At 48.1% G+C, this 20,480-nt stretch overlaps 1 long non-coding RNA gene across 2 annotated transcripts; it reads left to right on the top strand.

Moving 5' to 3' along the window:
- Positions 1–288: 288 nt before the first annotated feature.
- LOC140458801 (uncharacterized) lies at positions 289–18,429 on the top strand. 2 transcript variants are annotated; one of them, XR_011953702.1, is made up of 3 exons: positions 289–404; positions 9,020–9,132; positions 18,077–18,429. It is a non-coding gene; the product is annotated as an uncharacterized lncRNA (long non-coding RNA). The 2 variants fall into 2 exon arrangements; XR_011953703.1 differs by having other exon boundaries at positions 289–408.
- Positions 18,430–20,480: the final 2,051 nt, after the last annotated feature.

Below are 20,480 nucleotides of genomic sequence, written 5' to 3'. Positions count from 1 at the left end.
CGCCGTCAGTCACGGCCGCGCCCCGCCCCTCTCCGTGTGCTGGCCAACCCCGTTCGACCCTCCCCCTCCCCCTCCCCCTCCCCCTCCCCCTCCCCCTCCCCCCGCCGCGTCCGTCAGCGAGCGACCCGCCCCCTCCCCCCCCCATTCTCCCATCCGGACCGATCGGAGCCCGTCCCCGCCCACCCCCGGGCCGGGCCAATCAGAACCCGTTAGCCTCCCGTCAATCAAGCGGTGGGCCGCCCACGTCGCGCTCTAGAACAATAGGGGGTGGCCCCGCCCTGCCGCTCCTGCTGTGGCTCAGTGGTTAGCGGCGCTGCCCCTGGGCTCAATGGTTCCCGGTTCGATCCCAGCCTCCGCAATCTGCCCTTAGTGAAGGGTGGGTGGCTTTGGTTGGCCTTGAGTAGGTGGGTAAGTTGGGGCTTCTCATTGGGATGGGACGTTTAATGGGCCAAATGGCCTGCTCCCACACTGTTTTATGTTTCTTATCCATGAGAACATTGTGGCTGATATCTGATATCCCTCTGTGGTGGGTTGGTGGGTTGGTGGGTGGGGGCCGTACTGATAATGGGAAAGGGCACAGCAGGTGGGGGGCAGGGGAGTCCATGTTTTGGGCTCCCCCGAGGGATCAGGAATGCGGGGGCGGGGGTGGGGGGGGGGGAAGTGAAGGCGGCTGCGAGATAAATAGGAGGGTGAAGAGGGAGGTAGGTGGGGGGGGGTGGAGGTGATGGCGATAGATCAGGGCCGAGGGTGGTGCGGACAGGTGAGGAGGAAGGTGGGCAGGTAAGGGCAGGATCACGAGGGCGGTGCCGAGTCAGAGGGTTGGGGCTGGAATGAGGAAGGGGAGATTTGTCAAACTGGTGAAGTCGACGTTGATGCCGGGTGGTTGGGGGGGGGGGTAACGATGAGGCGTTCTTCCTTCCAGCCGTCAGGTGACTTGGATTTGGTGGTGGAGGTGGTCCAGGTCTTGCATGCCCTTGGGCGAGGGGGGGGAGAGGAAGGGGGAGTTGAACTGTTCGCCAACAGGGCGGTGGGATTGTTTGGTACGTGCGTCCCTGAAACGCTCCGCGATTTGGTGTCCTGTCTTCCCTGATGTAGTGGAACCCCACATTGAGAACGACGGACGCAGTAAATGAGGTGTTTGGACGTGCAGGAAAATCTCCACCTTTGGGCCCTCATCCTTCCCACCTACCTGCTCAACCCTCCCCACTGACCTATCACAATCAACCCCTACCTGCATCCTCCTTTCTCCCCCAGCCTCACTCCCACCTTCCTATTTATCTCTCACCCCTCCACATTATGCCCGAAACGTTGACTCTCCTGCTCCTTGGATGTTGCATGACCTGCTGTGCTTTTCCAGCGCCAAACTTTTCGACTCGGACTCTCCAGCATCTGCAGCCCTCACTTCCTCTTAATTCCTAGGGGTTTGTCCAATGAAGGCATATAGGTGGAACTGAGAAGTAAGAAGGGGATGCTCACTTTGATAGGAAATGGAGGAGTAAATATGTAGTGGAACTGCAGGCAGCTGTAAGAATAATAGGCTTGTAATATTCAATAAATATCTGGAATTAAGAGTCTAATGATCACCATTAATCCATCGTTTATTGTTGGAAAAATCCATCCGATTCACTAATGTCCTTCAGCAAAGGGAACTGCCATCCTTACCCTTCTGGCCCATATGTGACTCCAACCCCACAGCAACGTGGTTGACTCTTGGTCTGCACGGTGGCTCAGTGGTTAGCACTGCTGTCCCAGGTTCAATTCCTGCCTTAGGTGACTGTCTGTGTGGAGTTTGCACATTCTCCCTGTGTCTGCGTGGGTTTCCTCCGGGTGCTCCGGTTTCCTCCCACAATCCAAAGATGTGCAGGTCAGGCGAATTAGCCATGCTAAATTGTCCATAGTTGTGAGGTGCATTACTCAGAGGGAAGTGGGTTGCTCTTTGGAGGGTTGGTGTGGACTTGCTGGGCTGAAGGGCCTGTTTCCACACTGCAGGGAATCTGATCTTGGGTAATAAGTGTTTGCCTAGCCAGCAACACCCGCATCCTGTGAATGAATTTTTAAAAAGGGGGGGGGGGGGTTTAACTTTCCATTATATTAAGGGCTTGGATGGGAAAGAATTTGTTAAATGTGTTTAAGAAAGCTTTCTCAATCAATGAGCAGATGACCCAACTCGAGAAGGGGGCAAAACCTGACCTTCTCTTGAGAAATAAGGCAGGGCAAGTGACTGAGTGGGGGTAGCATTTTGGGACCAGTGACCACAATCCTATTATTTTTAAATAGCTATGGAAAAGGATAGGACTGGTCTACAGGTTAAAGTCTGAAATGGAAGCAAGGCCAATTTTGCTGGCATTGGACAGGAACTTTCAAAAGAGTGGTGGTTCACAGATGAAGGGAGCACTGGCAAGTGGGAGGCTTTCAAAAGCGAGACAGCAAGGGTTCAGGGACAGCCTGTTCCTCCCAGTGTGAAGGCTGAAACTGGCAGGAGTAGGGAACACTGGATGACCAGAGGTATTGAGGCTCTGGTTAAGAACAAGAAGGAAGCATTTGGACAGTTGGGCTCAACTGAGGAGTACAGGGGGTGAAGGAGTATACTTAAGAGGGAAATCAGGAGGGCACAAAGAGGACATGAGATTGCTTTGGCAGATATGGTTAAGGAGATTATACAAGTATATTAAGAAAAAAAGAGTAACGAGGGAGAGATGAGGGGCCCTTAAAGATCAACAAGCCTATCTATGAGTAGAACCACAGAAGACGGGTGAAATCCTGAACAAATATTTCTCATGATAAATTCTTGATGTCACAAGGAATTAAGGGCTACGGGGAGAATGCAGGTAAGTGGAGTTGAAATGCCCATCAGCCATGATTGAATGGCGGAGTGGACTCGATGGGCCGAATGGCCTTACTCCCACTCCTATGTCTTATGGTCTAATGTTTTCTGTGGAGAAATGAAATGGAGACGCTGGTGTTGGACTGGGGTGTACCAAGTTAAAAATCACACAACACCAGTTTTAATCCCAACAGGTTTATTTGGAAGCACTAGCTTTCGGAGCGCTGCTCCTTCATCAGGTGGTTGTGGAGAATAAGATCGTAAGACGCAGAATTAATAGCAAAAGTTTACAGTGTGATGAAACTGAAATTATGTGTTGAAAAAGACCTGGATTGTTTGTGAAGTCTCTCAGCATTTAGAACGAACACGTTGATTTCAGTTCTTTCATATATAAATCACAAAACTGTTTTTAAAAAGTTACATTCTCAAGTGCACAATGCAACGCCATCCAGGCTCTCAAAACCAATCACAACATTGTCATCAAACCAGCAGATAAAGGAGGAGCCATTGTCATTCAGAGTAGAACAGATTACTGCAAGGAAGTTACCGACATCTGAACAACCAGGAACACTACAGGCAACTACTGGCTGATCTGACCAAACAGCACACCCGTGAACTAAACACATTGATCAGGACTTTGGACCTGCAGAGTTCCCTACTCATCCCAAGAACTTCTCGTGCTGGCAACTTCTACTGCCTTCAGAAGATACACAATGCAAATACACTAGGATGTCCCATCGTATCAGGCAATGGGACTCTGTGTGAGAACCTCTCTGGCCATGTTGAAGACATCTTGAACACTCAGCTTCTGTTGCAACACTACGGATTTCTTACAGAAACTCAGCACCCATGGACCAGCCGAACCGGGAACATTCCTCGTCACAATGGACGTTTCCGCACTCTACACCAGCATCCCCCACAAGGATGGCATCGCGGCAACAGCCTCAGTACTCAACACCGACAACTGCCAGTCTCCAAACACCATCCGACAACTCATCCTCGATCTCAACGTCTTCACCTTTGACAACCAGTTCTTCAGACACACGGAACAGCCAGGGGGACCAAATTTGCACCCCAATATGCCAACATTTCCGTGCATAGGTTCGAACAAGACTTCTTCTCTATACAGGATCTCCAGCCAACATTGTACACCGGGTACATTGACGACATTTTCTTCCTGTGGACCCATGGCGAGGAGTCACTGATAAAACTACACAGTGACATCAACAATTTTCATCCCACCATCAAACTCACCATGGACTACTCTTGACTATCTATCTCATTCTTGGACGCACGCATCTCCATCAAGGATGGGGACCTCAGCACCACACTCTACCGCAAACCCACAGACAACCTCACGATGCTACACTTCTCCAGCTTCCACCCAAAACAGCCATTCCCTATGGACAAGCCCTAGGCATACACCGGATCTGCTCAGATGAGGAGGAACGTGACAGACACCTGGAAGTACTCAGGGATGCCCTCACAAGAACGGGATACGATGCTCAACTCATCGACCGCCAGTTCCAACGTGCCACAGCAGGGAACATTAATGACCTCCTCAGGAGACAGACACGTGCTGCAACTGACAGGGTACCCTTCGTTGTTTAGTACTTCCCAGGAGCTGGAAAACTGCACCATGTTCTTCGCGACCTGCAACACATTATCAATGAGGATGAGCACCTCACCAAGACCTTCCCCACACCTCCACGACTTGCTTTTAAACAACCGCCAAACCTCAAACAGATCATTGTTCGTAGCAAACTTCCCGGCTCTCAGGACAACCCCATTCAACCCTGTCACGGTAGGCGCTGCAAGACGTGTCAGAGTGTGGACATGGATACCATCATTACACATGGGGACACCTCCCACTATGTACATGGCAGGTACTCATGTGTCTCAGCCAACGTTGTCTATCTTATACTCTGCAGGCAGGGATGTCCTGAGGCATGGTACATTGGGGAAACCGAGCAAAGGCTACGACAACGGATGAATGGACACCGCGCAACAATCAACAGACAGGAGGGTTCCCTCCCATCGGAGAGCACTTCAGCGGTCCAGGACATTCGATCTCGGACCTTCGGGTGACCATGATGCAAGGCTGACTTTGGGACAGGCAGCAGCAAAAAAGTGGCCGAGTAGAGGCTGATAGCCAAATTTAGTACCCATGGTGTTGGCCTCAACCGGGACCTTGGGTTCATGTCACACCGCAGGTGACCCCATTGCACTATACACACACAGACAGACAGACGGACACACACACAAACAGACACACAGATGCACATATATGCGCGCACACACACACACACACACACTCAGAACCTCTCTCGTACACTCACACATACGCTCCAACACACACCCTCTCACAGACTTAAACCCCTTTACACACACTCATACATCTCCACACTCATAATCCTCACACACATGCACACAAACACATATACATTTATGGGGTGAATTTGCACTTGCAGAATTACATTATACTTTGCTCAAAAACTGCTTGAATCCATGTAAGATTCTGTAAATCTGTTTTTTAGATTAGAATCAGTCTGATCATTGTGGCACAGACAGCCTCACAGGGAGTTAACACTTTCAATACCTTATCTGGGCCAACATGACACCAATTGTTAAAGTGCACTTGAGAATGTAACTTTTAAAAAAGTTTTGCAATTTACATATGAAAGAACTGAAACTAACATGGTCATTCTAAAAGCTGAGAGACTTAACAAATAATCTGAGTATTTTTCAATATCTAATTTCAGTTGCAGCACACTGTAAACTTTTGCTCTAAATTCAACTTTTTACAATCTTATTCTCCACAACCACCTGATGAAGGAGCAGCGCTCTGAAAGCTAGTGCTTCCACATAAACCTGTTGGACTATAACCTGGTGTTGTGCGATTTTTAACTTTGTACATCCCAGTCTAGCCATCATAAAGGTAGGTAAATCCCATGACCCAATCAAGTGTATCCGAGGATGTTGTGACAAGCTAGCAATGAAACGGGGAGGGGGGTGCCTAGTGGAGATATTTGTATCAGCCACAGTGAGGTACCAGAAGACTGGCCTAAGGTGGTGCCATTATTTAAAGAAAGCCACAAGGAAAAGCCAAGGAACACTAAACCAAAGAACCTGAGGTCAGTGCTGGGTAAATTGCTGGACAGGGCACTGAAAGACAGAATTTACATGTATTTAGAAAGGTGAGGACTGATCAGAGAGAAGTCTAGACAAGATTGAGGTTTACAAGGAGGAGGTATTAGCAATTCTAGAATGCGTGAAAATAGATAAGCCCCCTGGGTCAGATGGGATTTATCCCAGGATTCTCTGGGAAGCCAGGGAGGAGATTGCCGAGCCTTTGGCTTTGATCTTTATGTTGTCACTGTCTACAGGAATAGTGCCAGAAGACTGGAGGATACCAAATGTTGTCCCCTTGTTTAAGAAGGGGATTAGAGACAGCCCTGGTAATTATAGACCAGTGAGCCTTACTTCAGTTGTGGGTAAAGTGTCGGAAGAGGTTATAAGAGACAGGATTTATTGAGTTTCGAGAAGGATTTATAGGATTTACAATCATCTTGAGAGGAATAAGTTGATGAGGGACAGTCAGCACGGTTTTGTGAAGGGTAGGTCGTGCCTCACAAACCTTATTGAGTTCTTTGAGAAGGTGACCAAACAGATGGATGAGGGTAAAGTGGTCAAGGTGGTGTATTTGGATTTCAGTAATGCGTTGATAAGGTTCCCCACGATAGGATACTGCACAAAATACAGAGGCGTGGGATTGAGGGTGAGATAGCGGTTTGGATCAGAAATTGGCTCACTGAAAGAAGGCAGAGGGTGGTGGTTGATGGGAAATGTTCATCCTGGAGTTCAGTTACCAGTGATATACCGCAAGGATCTGTTCTGGGGCCACTGCTGTTTGTCATTTTTATAAATGATCTGGATGTGGGCGTAGAAGGATGGGTTAGTATATTTGCAGATGACACTAAGGTTGATGGAGTTGTGGATAGTGCTGAAGGATGTTACAGGTTACAGAGGGACATAGATAAGCTGCAGAGCTGGGTGGAGAGGTGGCAAATGGAGATTAATGTGGAAAAGTGTGAGGGGATTCACTTTGGAAGGAGCAACAGGAATGCAGAGTACTGGGCTAATGGGAAGATTCTTGGTGGTGGAGATGTGCAGAAAGATCTCGGTGTCCATGTGCACAGACCCCTGAAGGTTGGCACCCAGGTTGACAGGGTTGTAAAGAAGGCATATGCTGTGTTAGCTTTTATTAGTAGAGGGATTGAGTTTCAGAGCCATAAGGTCATGCTGCAGCTGTACAAAACTCTGGTGCAGCCGCACTTGGAGTATTGTGTACAGTTCTGGTCACTGCATTATAGGAAGGATGTGGAAGCTTTGGAGAGGGTTCAGAGGAGATTTACTAGGATGTTGCCTGGTATGGAGGGAAGGTCTTATGAGGAAAGGCTGAGGGACTTGAGGCAGTTTTGTTAGAGAGGAGAAGGTTGAGAGGTGACTTAATAGAAACATACAAGATAATAAGAGGGTTAGATAGGGTGGACAGTGAGAGCTTTTTTCCTCAGATGGTGATGGCCAGCACGAGGGGACAAAGCCTTAAATTGAGGGGTGATAGATATAGGACTGATGTCAGAGGTAGTTTCTTTACTCAGGTTAGTAGGGAAGGGGAACGCACTGCCTGCAACAGTAGTAGACTCACCAACTTTAAGGGCATGTAAATGGTCATTGGATAAACATATGGATGAAAGTGTTACAGTGTAGGATAGATGGGCCTCTGATTGGTTCCACAGGTTGCCTCAACACCGAGGGCCGAAGGGCCTGTACTGCGCTGGAATGTTGTGTGTTCTAGGTAAGTCAGCATGGCTTTGTGTGCGGGAAATCATGTCTCACAAACTTTTGAGTTTTTTGAAGAATTAACAAAGAGGGTGGGTGAAGGTAGACATTCCTTTATGGACTTTCGCAACACGGACTTTCGCAAGGCTGCTGACGAGATTCCGCACGGGGAAGTGTTGGTGAAGCAAGATCACAGGGGCTAGCCGATGGGACACAAAATTGGCTTCATGTCAGGAGACAGAGAGTGGTGGTGGGCAGTTATTGTTCAGGCTGGAGGCCTGTGGCCAGCCGTGTACTTTCAGGATCGGTGCTGGGTCCACAGTTGTTCATCACTTATATAAACAATTCGGATGAGAATGCAGGAGGCGTGGCAAGTAAATTTGCAGATGGCACCAAAATTGGTGGCATGGTGGGCGGTGAACAAGCTTTATCTAAGACTCAACAGGATCTCGATCATCTGGGCCAGCAGATGGCAGATGGAGTTCAATTTAGATAAAAGCGAGGCGTTGCATTTTGGTCAGATAAACCCTGGCCAGGGCTCAGACAGTTAATGGTAGGACCCTGGGGGGGGGGGGTTCTGTCGAACAGACAGACCAATGGGTGCAGGGGGCCTAGTTGCTTGAACGTGGCATCACGGGTCGACAGGATGGTGAAGAAGGTGCGTTGCCTTTATTGGTTGGAGCGTTGAGTACAGGAGTTGGGACATCATGCTATGGGTGTGCAAGACATGAGTAAGACCTCTTCTGGAGTACTGCGTCCAGTTCTCGTCCCTTCTATATGTTACCGAGACCGGAGGATGTGCGTTAGTAGGAGAGGCTGGAGAGATTGGATAGAGCTGGCGGTGGGAGGGTGACCTTATAGAGGTTTATCAAATATTAAGGGGCGTGGATGGGGTGAATAGACAACCTCTTTTATTCCCAGGGTAGGGGAATCCGAAACTAGAGGGCGTAGGTTTAGAGGGGAAAGATCGAAAAGGGAGCTGAGGGAGATTTTTTTTTTCACACAGAGGGTGGTGCGTGTATGGAAGGAGCTGCCGGAGGAAGTGGGTGGAGGCTGGGACGATGACAGCATTTGGTCAGGTTAGGAAAAGGTTTAGAGGGATGTGGGCCCAAATGCTTCAGTTTGGGAAACCTGGTTGGCGTGGACAGGTTGGGCTGAAGGGTCTGTTGCCGTGTGAGAGCGGCGCGGGGTTGGGAATCACCACAGAGCCCTGAGTGTGGTGTTCCTCAGACCCCACTGCCACCGTCACCAGCAGATGTGTTATCGTTAGAAAGCCCTGTCCCCTGATTCTTTACTTGCGGTCGTTATTTTCCCGTCGCCGAGAGGTAACGGGTGTGCTGGTTGCTCCAACAGGTTTTCCTGCCCATTCGCAGGGCGTCTGCATCGCCGACCATTTATTGCCCCGGCCCTGATTGCCCAGAGAGTCAACCACATCGCCGTGGGTCTGGAGTCACGTGTAGGCCCAGGTGAGGAAGCGTTCAGACCGGAGCGAGAGACAGTGAGCGGTAAAATGGCCTTTAGGCGTCTTTGTTCCGAGAACGTGCTGCGACAGGTTTCCCAGCAGAAGCTGCAGCACCGAGTGGAAGTGGCTTTCTCAAGCCCCCGTCATAACAGGCAGCCCACTCATCACTGGGACTCCCTCACCCACTAACTCCACCGCTTCAACTTCCCCCTCCCACTCCACCGAGGACATGGAGGTCCTGGGCCTCCTCCACTCCCTCACCACCTGACACCTGGGGGAAGGACGCCTCATCTTCCGCCTCGAGACCCCAGGGCATCAATGTGGACTTCACCAGTTTCCTCATTTCCCCTCCCCCCCACCTCACCCCAGTTCCAACCTTCCAGCTCAGCACCGCCCTCATGACCTGTCCTACCTGTCCATCTTCCTTCCCACCTACCTGCTCCCCCCCTTCTCTCTGACTATCCCCTCCACCCTCCTCTCTGACCTAACATCTTCATCCCCACCTCCATCCACCTATCACACTCCCAGCTGCCTTCTCCCCAGCCCCACCCTCCCCCCCCCCCCCCATTTATCTTTCCACTCCCGAGGCTCCCAGCCTCATTCCTGATGAAGGGCTTTTGACTGAAGCATGGACTCACCTGGTCCTCGGACGCTGCCTGACCTGCTGCGCTTTTACCACACGACCCTCTCGACTCTGACCTCTAGTATCTGCAGTCCTCACTTTCTCCTGGCTCATTACTAGCTGATCAACATTTGCAGGCTACAGGTGTCAGGACATTAATGCATCTAGCATTTCCAGGGCACCGATATCTATTTGTTGAAAAATAGTCATAGAAATGTACAGCACAAAAACAGACCCTTCGTTCCAACTTGTCCATGCCGACCAGATATCAGAATTAAAAGTACTTGAAAGTGACCCATTCAGACAGAGTTAAAAATCACAAACACCAGGTTCTAGACCAACAGGTTTATTTGGAAGCACTAGCTTTCGGAGCGCTGCTCCTTCATCAGGTGGTTGTGGAGAATAAGATCGTAAGACACAGAATTTATAGCAAAAGTTTGCGGCGTGATGTAACTGAAATTATACATTGAAAAAACCCTTGATTGTTTGATAAGTCTCTCATCTTTTAGAACGACCATGCTGGTTTCAGTTCTGTCAGTAGCTCAGTGGGTTAGCACTGCAGCCTCACAGCGCCAGGGACCTGGGTTCGATCCCAGCCTCGGGTGACTGTCGGTGTGGAGTTTGCGCATTCTGCCGTGTGTCTGCGTGGGTTTCCTCCCACAGTCCAGGGTGGATTGGTCATGCTAAATTGTCCCATCGGGCCCAGGGATGTGTAGGTTTGGGTGGATTGGCCATGCTAAATTGTCCCATCGGGCCCAGGGATGTGTAGGTTTGGGTGGATTGGCCATGCTAAATTGTCCCATAGTGCCCAGGGATGTGTAGGTTAGGATGGATTGGCCGTGCTAAATTGTCCCATAGTGTCCAGGGATGTGCAGGTTAGGGTGGATTGGCCGTGCTAAATTGTCCCATAGTGCCCAGGGATGTGCAGGTTCATGGGTAACTGTAGAGGAATGGGTTTGGGTGGGCTACTCTTCAGAGGGTCGGTGTGGCCTGTCCATGCTGTGGGCTTTCTATGAAGTTCTGGGATTAACATATTCATGAACCAAAACCTGCAACCCATTCTAAACGATGAAAATCTAGGATTGTCCAACATATCGTTTCAGTTGCATGACACTGTGAACTTTTGCTGTAAATTCTGTGTCTTCTAATCCTGCCCCACCTGATGAAGGAGCAGTGTTCCAAAAGTTAGTGCTTCCAATTGAACCTGTTGGACTATAACCTGGTGCTGTGGGATTTTTAACTTTGTCCACCCCCAGTCCAACACCGGCCCCTCCACATCGTGTTCCAAAATAACAGCATCCCACAAACACACTCCTCAGGGATACGATCGCCTCCGTGCAGGACCGGGGGTTTGACACCTGCCTCATCAGCCTGGACCAGGAGAAAGCCTTTGACAGGAGTTGGGAGGTCATGTTAGGCCGCTGTTGGAATATCGCATGCAATTCTGGTCTCCTTTCTATCAGAAAGATGTTGTGAAACTTGAAAGGGTTCAGAAAAGATTTACAAGGATGTTGCCAGGTTTGGAGGGTTTGAGCTACAGGGAGAGGCTGAACAGGCTGGGGCTGCTTTCCCTGGAGCGTCGGAGGCTGAGGGGTGACCTTATAGAGGTTTACAAAATTATGAGGGGCATAGATAGGGTAAATAGACAAGATCTTTTCCCTGGGGTCGGGGAGTACCAGAACTGGAAGGCATAGGTTTAGGGTGAGAGGGGAAAGATATAAAAGAGACCTAAGGGGCAATCTTTTGCACTCAGAGGGTGGTGCATGTATGGAATGAGCTGCCAGAGGATGTGGTGGAGACATTTGGATGGGTTTACAGGGATATGGGTGCTGGCAGGTGGGACTAGATTGGGTTGGGATATCTGGTCAGCTGGACGGGTTGGACCGAAGGGTCTGTTTCCATGCTGGACATTAGATTAGATTACAGTGTGGAAACAGGCCCTTCAGCCCAACAAGTCCACACCGACCCGCCGAAGCACAACCCACCCAGACCCCTACATTTACCCCTTACCTAACACTATGGGACAATTTAGCATGGCCAATTCACCCTGACCTGCACATCTTTGGACTGTGGGAGGAAACCGGAGCACCCGGAGGAAACCCACGCAGACACGGGGAGAACGTGCAAACTCCACACAGTCAGTCGCCTGAGGCGGGATTTGAACCCGGGTCTCTGGCGCTGTGAGGCAGCAGTGCTAACCACTGTGCCACCGTGCCGCCCACATCTTTATGACTCTATGACTCGATGACAGGATATCACATATGTATGTGAGAGATGTTCTCTCCAAAATGGGCTTTGGGGAGGGAATCTGCAATTGGATCAGACTGCTCTACACCAACATTGTCAGTGCGGTCTCAATCAATGAGTGGGAATCAGATATGTGTGAGGCTCTTGCAAATGTTGCTGTTTCTCCAAAAATCACAAGGCTGAATCATGGGGAGGGGGGTGAGGGGGGGGGGGGGGGGGTGGTGGGCGGAGGAGCTGGTGGATGTTAAGCTAGATATGCTACAAGCAGCTGCATCTTGCTTCTGCAAAGATCGCAAGGTGGAATCATGAGGGTGTATCCCAAGAAATAACTAACCGAAAAGGGAGGTGGTCGACTGGTGGAAACAGATGTGTTGATATGACCGTTGCAATTGTCACGCACGTAGGGAGTTAGTATGAACAAGGTAACCAAATAAGACCCAGTGCTGTGTCAGCAAAAGTTATAAGACCCAACTATCAAGGACGGGGTGGGGGGCTGGGGGTGGGGGGGTTTCACGCTAACGACAGGCCACAGACAGATGTGGTAAGCCGATTAGATTAGCAGATGCACAGAGGAATACAACTGTCACATATGAGGTAAAAGGGGAGGTACAGAGAGGCTCATCGAAAACTGTATAAGTTAGATCTGATTTCTATTATGGAAATTTAACATGATTTCTTTTAAGGTTAAGGATTTTACAGATTATGAAACAAAATGTTAACTCCTGTTCTTCTTACAGGTCATGACTGCCTTACTATCAGTTTCTAACTAATCTCTTTTATCCTTACATAAAAGCCAATCTTATTTGGTTTCAAATCAGCTTAATACGGAGGAAAACGACATCATAACCTTTCTTGTTGTGTTTTAGACTCATTTGTTTCCACTTAATTTTAAGACTGATGTGTTTCATTGGTGGTTATGATGTGCCAGCCGTAACTTTATTCAGAAATCCCCTTCCCTCAATGACAGTTGAAGTTTCAGTTACATCAAAAAAAAACCTACGGTTAACCTATGGTTCTGGGCGGCACGGTGGCACAGTGGTTAGCACTGCTGCCTCACAGCGCCTGAGACCCGGGTTCAATTCCTGCTTCAGGCGACTGACTGTGTGGAGTTTGCACGTTCTCCCTGTGTCTGCGTGGGTTTCCTCCGGGTGCTCCGGTTTCCTCCCACAGTCCAAAGATGTGCAGGTTAGGGTGGATGGGCCATGCTAAATTACCCATAGTGTTAGGTAAGGGGTAAAATTTGGGGTATGGGTGGGTGGCGGGTCGGTGTGGACTTGTTGGGCTGAAGGGCCTGTTTCCACACTGTAAGTAATCTAATCTAATCTTAATATCTGTGACCTTGGATTTGGCCATTATTCACACATTAGAAGTTTTTTTTAACTTGAATAGATAAATCCTTTTAAGGCAGCTCTAGTTATTTCACGACCTGTAGCACTGTAATTGAGTAATGACTGGTCGGGACTACTTAAGAAAACTAATTTTGGATTTAAATTAAGGGACTAAAACTGGGTAATTATAGTGGATTTCAAAGTTGGGAACTGTATGCATTTTAAATATTAAATACTGAATGAATGACTTTATAATATATAAATATATTTACAAGTACGATTCCAAAATGTATAGTTAGGAACAGGTTTTAAAGTTAGACAAGCATAAATTGATAAATTAGTTAAATGGGGTTAAAATGAAAATAGAGGTAAAGAGATCGACTACTGAAGGGAAGAGAATGATGCAATAAGAAGGATAAAGCAGAAGAGTACAGTTTTTAAAATGTTTTAGTCACTTGTTGCGTTTCCACCCTGAATTACAGATAATGAGTATTTTATTTATATAATATATAATTAATAATTAATATTTATAATAAATCAATTGTGCTAGCCTGAATCAATATTAATCGGCAGGATTCCTTCACACATTCTCAGTGACCTGTCATATTGATTCATGGTTAATTTAAAACGAGCACAAGGGAGCAGACTATTCTGGACTAGTGCTTTGCAATGAACCAGACTTTATAAAAGATCTTAAAGTAAGGGAACCCTTAGGAAGCAGCGATCATAATATGGTAGAGTTCAGTCTGGAGTTTGAAAGAGAGAAGGCAAAATCGGATGTAATGGTGTTACAGTTAAATAAAGGTAATTATGAGGGCATGAGAGAGGAACTGACAAAAATAGACTGGAAGCAGAGGCTTGTGGGGAAGACAGTAGAGCAAAAATGGCAGGAGTTTGTGGGTATAATTAAGGACACTATACAGAGGTTCATCCCCAAGAAAAGAAAGATTATCCAGGGAGGGATTAGACAGCCATGGCTGACAAAGGAAGTCAGGAAATATATTAAAGAAAAAGAGAGATCCTATAAAGTGGCCAAGAGCAGTGGGAAATCGGAAGATTGGGAAGGCTACAAAAACAAACAGAGGATAACAAAGAGAGTAATAAGAAAGGAGAGGATCAAATATGAAGGTAGGAAAGCCAGTAATATTAGAAACGATAGTAAAAGTTTCTTTCAATACATAAGAAACAAACGACAGACCAAAGTAGACATTGGGCCACTTCAAACTGATGCTGGAAGCCTAGTGATGGGAGATAAGGACATAGCAGGAGAACTTAACAAGTACTTTGTGTCAGTTTTCACAGTGGAAGACATGAGTAATATCCCAACAATTAAAGGGAGTCAGGAGGCTGAGTTGAGTATGGTTGCCATTACAAAAGAGAAAGTGCTAGAAAAACTAAAAGGTCTTAAAATTGATAAATCTCATGGCCCAGATGGGCTACATCCTAGAGTTCGAGAGAGGTGGCTGAGGAAATTGCGGAGGCATTGGTTGAGATCTTTCAAGAGTCACTGGAGTCAGGAAAGGTCCCGGATGATTGGAAGATGGCTGTTGTAACCCCATTGTTCAAGAAAGGATCAAGACAAAAGATGGAAAATTATAGGCCAATTAGCCTAACCTTGGTTGTTGGTAAAATTCTAGAATCCATCATTAAGGATGAGGTTTCTAAATTCTTAGAAGAGCAGAGTCTGATTAGAACAAGTCAACATGGATTTAGTAAAGGGAGGTCATGCCTTAAAAACCTGTTGGAGTTCTTTGAAGAGGTGACAAGTAGGTTAGACCGGGGAAACCCAGTGGATGTGGTCTATCTAGACACCAAAAGGCCTTTAATAAGGTGCCACACGGGAGGCTGCTGAGCAAGGTGAGGGCCCATGGTATTCAAGGTGAGCTACTGGGATGGATTGAGGATTGGCTGTCTAACAGAAGGCAGAGAGTTGGGATAAAAGGTTCTTTTTCAGAATGGCAGCTGGTGACGAGCGGTGTCCCGCAGGGTTCAGTGTTGGGGCTACAGCTGTTCGCATTATATATTAATGATCTGGATGAAGGGACTGGGGAAATTCTAGCAAAGTTTGCAGATGATACGAAGTTAGGTGGACAGGCAGGTAGTACCGAGGAAGTGGGGAGGCTGCAGAAGGATCTAGACAGTTTGGGAGAGTGGTCCAGGAAATGGCTGATGGAATTCAACGTGAACAAATGCGAGGTCTTGCACTTTGGCAAAAAGAATAAAAGCACAGACTACTTTCTAAACGGTGAGAAAATTCGTAAAGCCAAAGTACAAAGGGATCTGGGAGTGCGAGTCGAGGATTCTCTAAAGGTCAACATGCAGGTTGAGCCTGTGATTAAGAAAGCGAATGCGATGTTGTCACTTATCTCAAGAGGGTTGGAATATAAAAGCACCATTGTGCTACTGAGACTTTATAAAGCTCTGGTTAGGCCCCATTTGGAGTACTGTGTCCAGTTTTGGTCCCCGCACCTCAGGAAGGACATACTGGCACTGGAACGTGTCCAGCGGAGATTCACACGGATGATCCCTGGAATGGTAGGCCTAACATATGAGGAACGGCTGAGGATCCTGGGATTGTATTCATTGGAGTTTAGAAGATTAAGGGGAGACTTAATAGAGACGTACAAGATAATACATGGCTTGGAAAGGGTGGACTTTAGGAAATTGTTTCCGTTAGGTGAGAAGACTAGGACCCGTGGACACAGCCTTAGAATTAGAGGGGATAAATTCAGAACAGAAATGCGGAGACCTTTCTTCAGCCAGAGAGTGGTGGGCCTGTGGAATTCATTGCCGCAGAGTGCAGTGGAGGCCGAGACACTAGATGTCTTCAAGGCAGAGATTGATAGATTCTTGTTGTCGCGGGGAATTAAGGGCTTCGGGGAGAATGCGGGTAAGTGGAGTTGAAATGCCCATCAGCCATGATTGAATGGCGGAGTGGACTCGATGGGCCGAATGGCCTTACTTCCACTCCTATGTCTTATGGTCTTATGGTCTTAAAACATGAACTGCATTAATTCATGGCTAATTAAAGAATGGAAAGATACATTACTGACCAGAGTGTGTGCAGGCAGTGGCAGCAACAGCCTTATTGGTCGAGGAGAGTCGGAAACTTACTTTTGGGGGAGCCTTAATAGTCAGCACCCCACATCAGGTACAGACCATACTAAATCAGAAACCAGGTCGATGGCTCACAGATTCTAGGATCTTGAAATATGAGGCAATTTTAATAGAGAAGGATGACCTTGTGTTAGTCACAGACAGTTGCTTGAATCCAGCTACATTTTTGTGGTGGGGAGAGGGGGGTAGCCCCTGGCAATCCAGAACATGACTGCCTTGATATTACTGTATATCAGACTAAAGTGCGGATGGACTTAAGAGACGTACCGTTGTACGCGGGAGCTCGGTTGTTTATCGACGAGTCCTCCCGGATGATTGAGGGTAAAAGCCACAATGGATATGTTATGGTAGACGGGATAGAGGGAAGTGTTATCGAGGCTGATAGACTGCCTAACGGCTGGACAGCCCAAACTTGTGAACTCTATGCCCTAGAAAGAGCTCTCAGAACCTTAGAAAACAAAAAAAGGAACGATATGTACAGACTCCAAATATGCGTTTGGAGTGGTACACACTTATGGAAATATTTGGCAAGAAAGAGGACTTATAAATAGTCAAGGGAAAGAACTAGCTCATGAGGAATTGATAGGACAAGTACTAGAACCCCTGTTACTCCTCAGGGAAATAGCGATAGTTATAAAGGGACATCAAAAGGGGAATGATCCGGAAGTAAGAGGAAATAGACTGGCCAATGAGGTAGCTAAAGAAGTGGCCCTGAATCTACAAGGAGCCGCGACGTATCTGTAATTCTGGACCCTTCGGGTACCCTGTTGTTTACTGCAAAGGAGGGGGAGGAACTAAAAGATTTAGGGGCCGCAAAGACAGCGGATGGGCACTGGATGTTACCTGATGGGAGGGAGATATTGAATAAAATGATGCGAGAGATTATGGCTGTCCTACGTCAGGGGAGTCACTGGGGAGTGCAAGCTATGTGTGATTTAGTCTGAAGGAAATATGGATGCAACGGGATACATACGATAGCCAAACAGATATGTGAGGGATGTATAACATACAGGAAGGTAAACAAGAAGGGGCTAAGGAAACAAGTCCCAGGAGGGAGAGAACCTGGGCTAAGATCATTCCAGAGCATCCAGGTAGATTGTAGCGAATTACCCAGAGTGGGAAGACTGAGATATATGTTGGTAATAGTTGAGCATTTATCTGGGTGGGTGGAGGCATATCCTCTGGCCACTGCCACCACAACTGGGGCGTCCAAGATAATACTTGAACACATAGTTCCCAGATACGGGATAGTGGAGTGTATAGATCCAGCTCAGGGAACTCACTTCACTTCCAAGGTACTCCATGGAACGATGAAGGGGTTAGGGATCTCCTGGGAGTTCCACACCCCTTTGGCGCCCACCTTCATCAGGAAAGGTTGAGATAATGAACCAGACACTCAAGAAGCAGTTATCTCAATTAATAAGAGAAACCAGACTCCCTTGGACTAAGTGTTTACCTATAGCCCTTTTGCGAGTGCGGATGGCCCCAAGGAAAGATTTGGTGCTGTCCCCTTATGAGATATTGTTTGGCCTGCCCTATCTGGGAACGAAAGGGGAACTGCCGATCCCAGAAACTAAAGATTTGTTCTTAAAGGACTATATACTGGGCTTGTCCTCCTCTTTGTCTTTCCTCAGGAAACAGGGTTTATTGGCACGGACTCCGCCCCTTGAATTCACCGTTCATCCCCTCCGGCCGGGAGATTGGGTCCTAATTAAGTCGTAGACAGAAAGCAAATTGCGACCGGCTTGGGAGGGACCGGACCAGGATCTTTTGACGACCGAAATGGTGATAAGAATGGCGGAGAAAGGCTGGACTCACGACACCAGGATTAAGGGACCAGTCGAATCCCGGGTTGAGAAAGAAGTCTGGACGGCCGAATCAACGCAAGAACCACTGAAACTCAGGCTAAAGAGACTTTCAGTGACTGATTGTACCGTGGCATCGCGAGCGCTGGATGGTTTTTTTTTAATAGATTGTACGTAAAGTCTCTTGGTGTTTCAATACTATTGTAGAATGCTGGGAATGCTTAGGGTGATGATATTAGCTCGCTTAGTATTGGGATTTTGTCGAAAATCGTCTTCAAATTTGTTATTAATGGTCCCTGAGTCTGATAATCTGCAAGTAATAGACACTGATGCATGCATTCTGGATTAGTGGTGCTGGAAGAGCACAGCAGTTCAGGCAGCATCCAACGAGCAGCGAAATCGACGTTTCGGGCAAAAGCCCTTCATCAGGAATAAAGGCAGTGAGCCTGAAGCGTGGAGAGATAAGCTAGAGGAGGGTGGGGGTGGGGAGAGAGTAGCATAGAGTACAATGGGTGAGTGGGGGAGGGGATGAAGGTGATAGGTCAAGGAGGAGAGGGTGGAGTGGATAGGTGGAAAAGGAGATAGGCAGGTCGGACAAGTCCGGACAAGTCAAGGAGACAGTTACTGAGCTGGAAGTTTGAAACTAGGATGAGGTGGGGGAAGGGGAAATGAGGAAACTGTTGAAGTCCACAATGATGCCCTGGGGTTGAAGTGTTCCGAGGCGGAAGATGAGGCGTTCTTCCTCCAGGCGTCTGGTGGTGAGGGAGCGGTGGTGAAGGAGGCCCAGGGCCTCCATGTCCTCGGCAGAGTGGGAGGGGGAGTTGAAATGTTGGGCCACGGGGCGGTGTGGTTGATTGGTGCAGGTGTCCCGGAGATGTTCCCTAAAGCGCTCTGCTAGGAGGCGCCCAGTCTCCCCAATGTAGAGGAGACTGCATCGGGAGCAACGGATACAATAAATGATATTAGTGGATGTGCAAGTAAAAATTTGATGGAGGTGGAAGGCTCCTTTAGGGCCTTGGATAGAGGTGAGGGAGGAGGTGTGGGCACAGGTTTTACAGTTCCAGCGGTGGCAGGTGAAGGTGCCAGGATGGGAGGGTGGGTTGTATGGGCGCGTGGACCTGACCAGGTAGTCATGGAGGGAACGGTCTTTGCGGAAGGCGGAAAGGGGTGGGGAGGGAAATATATCCCTGGTGGTGGGGTCCATTTGGAGGTGGCGGAAATGTCGGCGGATGACTTGGTTTATGTGAAGGTTGGTAGGGTGGAAGGTGAGCATCAGGGGCGTTCTGTCCTTGTTACAGTTGGAGGGGTGGGGTCTGAGGGCGGAGGTGCGGGATGTGGACGAGATGCGTTGGAGGGCATCTTTAACCACGTGGGAAGGGAAATTGCGGTCTCTAAAGAAGGAAGCCATCTGGTGTGTTCTGTGGTGGAACTGGTCCTCCTGGGAGCAGATCCGGCGGAGGCGGAGAAATTGGGAATACGGGATGGCATTTTTGCAAGAGGTAGGGTGGGAAGAGGTGTAATCCAGGTAGCTGTGGGAGTCAGTGGGTTTGTAAAAAATGTCAGTGTCAAGTTTGTCATCATTAATGGAGATGGAGAGGTCCAGGAAGGGGAGGGAGGTGTCAGAGATGGTCCAGGTAAATTTAAGGTCAGGGTGGAATGTGTTGGTGAAGTTGATGAATTGCTCAACCTCCTCGCGGGAGCACGAGGTGGATACATGCAGCTTAGTAAATTGTGGGGATGTAGATAATCAGAGAAGGTACCACAGCTCAGAGATACATCTTAAGTCCTTTGGGGATGGTCTCAGGGATGGTATACTGGTCTCGTCACAGTACACCGGGGCCCCCTTCCGACCAGCTCTCGATTGTCCCGATAAAGAGTATAACCCAATATACTTAATGATAAAGAAAACCACATGACACGAAGCAATTCTTGTTGGGGGGGGGGGGGGGGGCACCTATCAGGTATAATTAGATGAAACATTTGGGATAGAAATGAAAACAAATGGGAAAGATTTCTTGGGCTGCTGTTTTCAAATTAGCGTAGGACAGGGAAACCGGGCAGAACTATTGGATAATAAGGTCCAACCTTTCACCCCTCCCGATGATCCTAAAGTTGTAAAATTTATAGAGGTAAAGGACTTGAAACAGACCATTGAAATAGAAACTGGGTGCGGGGATGCAAGTGCCTGGGTTGAATGGGTAAAGTATACTGTAAAAAGTCTGAACAAAAGCAA

Source organism: Chiloscyllium punctatum, chromosome 34 (assembly GCF_047496795.1).
Source record: "Chiloscyllium punctatum isolate Juve2018m chromosome 34, sChiPun1.3, whole genome shotgun sequence".
Lineage (NCBI taxonomy): Eukaryota > Metazoa > Chordata > Chondrichthyes > Orectolobiformes > Hemiscylliidae > Chiloscyllium > Chiloscyllium punctatum.
This window is presented reverse-complemented; position numbering and strand designations above follow the sequence as displayed.